The sequence below is a fragment of the Octodon degus genome, unplaced genomic scaffold, assembly GCF_000260255.1.
Source record: "Octodon degus isolate 3935 unplaced genomic scaffold, OctDeg1.0 scaffold00014, whole genome shotgun sequence".
Taxonomy (NCBI): Eukaryota; Metazoa; Chordata; class Mammalia; order Rodentia; family Octodontidae; genus Octodon; species Octodon degus.
Genome location: NW_004524590.1, coordinates 8298069 through 8304897, shown reverse-complemented (window position 1 = coordinate 8304897; position 6829 = coordinate 8298069).

Genomic DNA, 6829 nt, shown 5'->3' with positions numbered 1-6829 from the left:
CCAAAATTGCTGTATAGCTTTAATGCAATCCCTATCAGACTACCACCACCATATCTCACAGACATAGAGAAATCATTCCTAAAATTAACTGGAACCGGAAAAGTCCTAGAATAGCAAAGGCAATTCTGGGCAATAAAGACAAGGCAGGTGGCATTACCATTCCTGACTTGAAATTATACTATAAGGCTACTGTGATAAAATCAGCATGGTATTGGCATCAAAATAGACCTGAGGATCATCGGAACAGATTAGAAGACACTGAAGCCCCTATGAACACACTCAGCCACCTTATCTTTGACAAAGGGGTCAAACATACTCACTGGAAGAAAGATAGCCTCTTTAACAAATGGTGCTGGAAAAACTGGCTCTCTCCATGCCGAAAACTCAAACTAAACCCAGGTCTATCACCATGCATTAAACTAAAGTCAAAATGGATTAAAGATCTAAACATTAAAGCAGAGACACTAAATCTCCTGGAAAAGAAAGCAGGAGGAACTCTTAAAGATATAGGGGTAGGCAAAGAGTTCATATGACAGAAATCAAATCGCCCGGGTAACAGTTGAAAGAATTAACAACTGAGACCTGCTCTTACTGAGAAGTTTTTCTCACATCAAAAGAAATTACCAACAATGTGAAAAGGCAACCCACAAATTTGGAAAAAATCATGACAAATAAGTACTCAGAGAAAGGTCTCCTCTCTGTATTCTATAAGGAACTAAAAAACACTAGGGCCCCAAAATTCAAAGACCCAATCCAGAAATGGGCATCTGAAATGAAGACACGCTTCTCAGAGGAAGAAATTAAAGAAGCGAATAAATATATGAAAAAATGCTCCACATCACTAGCCACTCGTGAATTGCAAATTAAAACCACATTGAGATATCACCTCACCCCAGAAAGAATGTCTATGATAAAGAAATCACCCAACAACAAATGTTGGAGAGGCTGTGGGGAAAAAGGAACATTTCTCCACTACTGGTGGGAATGTAGACTTGTGCAACCGCTATGGAAATCAGTATGGAGACTCTTTAGAGAAGTTGTTCTGGAAATCCCCTTTAAACCAGCTATTCCTCTACTGGAAATTTTCCCAGAGGATCTGTAAATATCATATCATAGTGATATATGTGTGCCTATGTTTATAGCAGCACAATTTGTGATAGCCAAATCTTGGAAACAACCAAGATGCCCATCACCTGAGCAATGGTTGAAAAAGATGTGGTATTTTTACACAATGGAGTATTATTCAGCTATTAAGAATGATAAACTGAAAGCCTTTATATTTAAGTGGATGTCACTTGAAGATATATTCATCAATGAAATAAACCAGACACACATGTGTAAATATTGTATAGTATCCCTAGTATAAGAACTCCAAAGAAAAAATACAAATAGAAAGATATAATACAAGTAAAAGGAAAGCAGAATCTCAAGGACTAACCAATCAAGAGAGGGAGAGGGAAGAGCTAGGAAACATGACAATGTCAAGCCATACAGTTATATGTAAAAGATGAGCAAGGCAATGATCCTGAGAATCTTCAGAAGATTTTTTAATCTAGCAGTTAATTGCAAATATTCTCACCCTGACTAACTATATATACTGATACCTGGGAACTAAGCTACTGCACTGCAGATGGTAATCTGTAATAGTAGTTTCATGTTTGGAGTGCCTGTCATTCTGGTATTCTGAATATGGGCTGCTTGTCATGACATGCCAGTTACTGCTATGATGTCTCTTGGGTAGGTGGATGTTCAAGAAGAAGGGGGTGGTGAATGAAAGCAAGAGACAGGAAAAGGAATATTATGGGACTGTCCTGCTTCAAGGTTCTATAGGTGAGATTTTTGGACTTATGTGCAAACATGAGACAGATATAATTCTTTATCCTATTTTTAAAATATATTCTAATTTTTAAATGTTTTATTATGATATTCTGTAGGGACTTAAGGTTCAACATATCAATACTTGATGATAAATACCTGTTCTTTATTATGCCTAAGATGTTTGAAATGCAGAGAGATAGTGAGGTTAAGCTTGATAGCCTAAATCGTTTGATAATAACAATAAGCTCGTCTTCTGGATGGTTAACAACCTAAGTTTGCAGATCAAAATTAGAGAAAAAGGAGGGCTACAAGGAAAGCCAACATTTTGTCCCTAACGTTCTAAGGTCAAGTAAGACTCGAGACATATGAGAACTTGTACTGTAACGTCATGTACCTCGGTAGTGCCCCAAATTTTTTGATCAAGAAGATTATGGGGCCAAAAGGAAAGTGATTGATGCCATAGATTGTGCCTAAGGAGAGTCACATGGAGAGAAAACGTTCTCTCAGGCTTTCACATTGAGCCCATTGGCCAAGCAATGGCTGTGACTCATCCACATGACTGACACTGACAAAGGTTCTACAATCTGAGGTACAGGATCTCAGGATAAATCCTGAGGGGATTTCACTGACCTTTTGAGACCCAAAAGCCACAACTCTTGTTGCATAGGTCCTGCTTTACCTTGGTCTTAACTATCCAGTAGAAAAGTATGAAGATGAAATATAGGAAGCAAAGCCATGCTGTTATGTTGAGCTGTGGGGGACTCATGTCAATAATTTCTGACATTGTCAGTTAAACAGAAGACCCAATGCTATTATGGTCTACTGGAATCTTTTAGAATATTTTGCTGAGTTTACATACCTATAATATTCAAATAACGGTACTTAGAAAAAAAGGTGTATACAGATGAATATCCATTTTGTATCTGTGTTTTCAAAGTGGTAGGATAGATATATAGTTGCATTCTCTTAATGAATAGAAAGATTTGTTCTAATGGTGTTTGTGAATAGGATCTCAAGTCTGCATCTTGTACAGCAATTAACCACTAAGAAGTATATATGCAGTCTGTTAGTTATTGAAACTGTAGTACCTATTTGATTTGAAACTGTCTCATTGCTATGTGTTTATCAATAAAATTTTGAAAAAAGAAAAAGCATAAAATTATATAGGTATATACACAATAGTTAAGATAGATATGCAGCTACTTTCTGTTAATTCTGTGAGAAGGAACGTTTGTACTAATACTGTTTATGTCTGCATTTTGTCCTCTGAAGAACCACTATGAAGACAACAATATGCAATGTGTTAATTATCCTAACTGTCGTACTGTTCTGTTTTGAAACTGTTTCATTCCTATTTTATTTTTTCATTAAAATGAATAAAAAAGTAAAAACAAAAGAAAACCCCTCAAATCGTAGGAATTTAATAATGATTGTTATATTACATGTTGTTGTCTTCAAATTATTGTTCAGATTACCAGATATAATCCCATAAGGTTGGTCAAAAATTATTTAAAAATTATAAAGGAGAGATATAAGAAAATAAGCATTAACTACTCCTTTAAATAGACCAGTAGAAATCAGTAGTACAATTATTCATGCTATCTTAAGTATATACACTTACATTTCTCTGTCCCTTCTTTCTTTTCTCCCTCCCCACATCCCAGTTCTTTCTTCCCTTTGAATAGTTTCTTTACAAATATTTTCAAGAGCCATTTTAAGTACATGGGAAATTTAAGAAAAATGTGAAAGCCAATTTTCTGTTACTATAACAAATGTCTGAGACAAATCAACTTAAAAAGGGAAGGATTTATTCTGCCATATAGCTTCAGAGGTTTCCACTCATGGATGCTTGGTCCTGGTACCTCTGGTTGTCTGAGAAGCCACTCTCATGGTGGGGAGCCCTGGTAGAGGAAGAAATTTGCCTCATGGCAGCCAGGAAGCAAGGAGAGAGACAGGCAGTGCCTTGGGTCCCAATACCTGCTTCTAGGGCACAATCCTTGTGATCTAATTTCTTGCCATTAGGCCTCAGCATTTCTTTTTAATTATGCATTTTTCAAAATTAACATGTTTGCTAATTAATACATAGTAATTACACCCATAGTGAGGGCTTGGACCATGTACACAACACATAATTCATTCTTACCTCCTTCCCCTCCCATCCTCCCTGCTCCCTCCAACTCTCTCTCCATTTTTCTTTGATATTTATTTATTTATTTATTTATTTATTTATTTATTTATTTGTACAGGCTCTCGCTATTCTGCTCAGACTCATAGTGATTCTGCCTCCCTACTGCTGGGATTACAAGTGTGCTCTACCTGGTTTTGGTGACCTGCATGGCGCATGTACTGGGGATCAAACCCTGGTCCTTGTACTTGCCAGGCAGGTGCTTAGACTGCTGAGTTATTTTTGCCTTGAGAAATATTCAGTTTTCTGGATAAGACACAATTTATCCATTCACCTATTTAAGGAGCTCTTGATTTCTTGAAAATTTAGACAATTATGAACAAAGCTGCTACAAGCATGTTTGTAGAGGCTTTCATGTCTCATAAATCTTGATGTCTTTTGGGTAAATAGCAAGAGATCCAATTTCTGGATCATGTGATTGTGATAAGACTGTGCTTAATTTTATAAGGGACTGTCAAGTTGTGCTCCAAAGTAGCTCCCCCATTGTGCATTCCCACAAACAAGCTCGAGCTGCTCCACAGTCTCACCTGCACTTGCTGCTGTGGGTGTTGCAGATTTTAGCCACCCTAATAGATGTGCGCTGGTATCTCAGTGTAAATTCAGTTTGCATTTCTCAGTAACATAATATGCAATGTATTTTCACATGAATATTTGTCATTAGTATAGATTAATTTTGCATCACTTTATGGAGGGGTAAATTATTTGAGAAAAATAAAGAGAATGCTACATTTTTAACAGCTGGTTTTATATGCTTGTAATTGAACTCTTCACACATATGTCAGTAGAGAGAGATTGTGCTTCAATTTTCATTCCTATTGTTTTGTTGTTCTATCTTGCTTCTGGAGAAATTAGAGAAAGATGCTTTATTTCAATTCACTACTTTTATTTAGAAGCTCTATATTAATTTAAAATATACTCACATTTAAAATAAATATAATTGATATATGTGTTTTGACAAAAATAAAGAAAAGTATTGTAAAGGTTAAGGTTTTGCATTACCTGAAGCATATTATTTCATTTTAAAAAGTTTTTCCAAGGCTGGGATATCTCAGGGGTCTAAGTGCCTGCCTGGCAAGCACAGAACCAGAGTTTGATTTTCAGAACCACATGTTGTGCTGGCCCCCAGAATCTGGGGCATGCGATACCAGCCACCAAAACTGTATGTGGTGGCACACACCTGTAATCCCAGCTCTGGGGAGGCTGAGACAGGAGGATCACTATGAGTCTGAACTGCATAGTGAGACCCTGTATCCTATATGTAACTAAATAAAAAGAAAAAAATTAAAAAAAACAGTTTTGCTAGCAGATGATTTTATTTGGGAAGAAACAATTTGTAGCATAGACAAGAACTCATCCCAAATCATTTGCAACTTAAAAAGAATAAGCTTGTCATGCAGAAAGACACCCTGCTTCACTACTCTGAACCCAGCTGGCTGAGGTTGCCCGGAGGCCACGGCTGGAGGCTTGCCTTTGGATGACCTTACCATTTGAAGGTAGAAAGCAAAACTCTTAAAATGTCTTAATACTCAGCACACAAACTCGTAGAAAGACATGCAAGCATTGCAAAACCGTGACCAGATAAAGTTCAAAAAGAGTAGAGACTTTGACTTTAAAGAAGCCAATCCAAAGAAAACTGCATTATCTTGAGGGCTGGGCATCTATCTACTCATAGCTTGTGTTGTGCAAGTGTACGTGGTATGGAAAGATGGAGCTTGGGTGGGGGGTGGGTTGTTGAGGCTTCTGTCGTCACCTCTGGACAAGATGAAACAAAGAGAGCAAATCATTCAGCTGAGGGAGCGGCACCTTCTCAGCTGAAGTCTACAATCTGTTTAGGAGATTGGCTTCATCACTAGGATGCTCCCCGGTGGAGTGACTTGACCATTTTTCTCTTCTCCAGCTGTTTGCTATTGTTTAGACACCCTCTTTGTGTTAGATGTAAAATTACCTGACAAGGTAAAATGAAATGATGTTATCTTTTTAATAAACGTGTAATGGCCACGCTGGCTTCTGTAGCATTGATGGAGCAGCCCATCTCCGAGATCCAGAGAAATCATTACAAATGCCATTAAGTACTCCGTTCTTGATGCTCGTGGAAGGGAACCATGACGGGCTGCTGCCACTGCGCACAAAGAGTCTGTCTTCATTTTTTAAATGGTTTCTTATCTATGTTGTGAACATATCCTGTGTGAGAGAGTAGGCACGCACTTGTTAGAAGAACATTTGGCGATGTTTTCAGGAAGGGTCTGGGCCATTAGTCAGCTGCCCGGGGAGAGAGAGACAGCAGAAATCTCAGTTGAGATTTTGACTCATCTTACATGCACAGCTTGAGGACACTGCACTAGGTGAGTGGGAAAGCCTAGCAGTCAGAAATGTTTGTGTGACCACTGAGGACACCAAGGAGACCCTGGGGCTCACATGGGTATAGGCTGGTGTGATGGGGGGATGAGTACGGAGAGCTAGGCAAGCTCATAATCAAATCCCAGCTTTCACTTGTGTTACCTTTATGGGCTTGTCTTGATCTTGTTTCTACAGCTATCATGAGATACTAAGGATTGGGTAATTTATTTATAATCAATAATAACTTTATTGAGATATAATTCTCACTTAAAAGGTACAGCTTAATGCTCACAGTATAATCACCACTACTACAATCAATTTTGGAATATTTTCAGCACCCCATTAAAAAATCCCATCCATAAGCAGTTTCCATTTTTTAAAAAATATTTATTTATTTATTTATTGTGTGTGTGTGTGTGTGTGTGTGTGTGGCCAGCTCAGCCCACCAGGGGGCGGGGCTGGCTGGCATGTGGTGCTGGGGGATTGAAC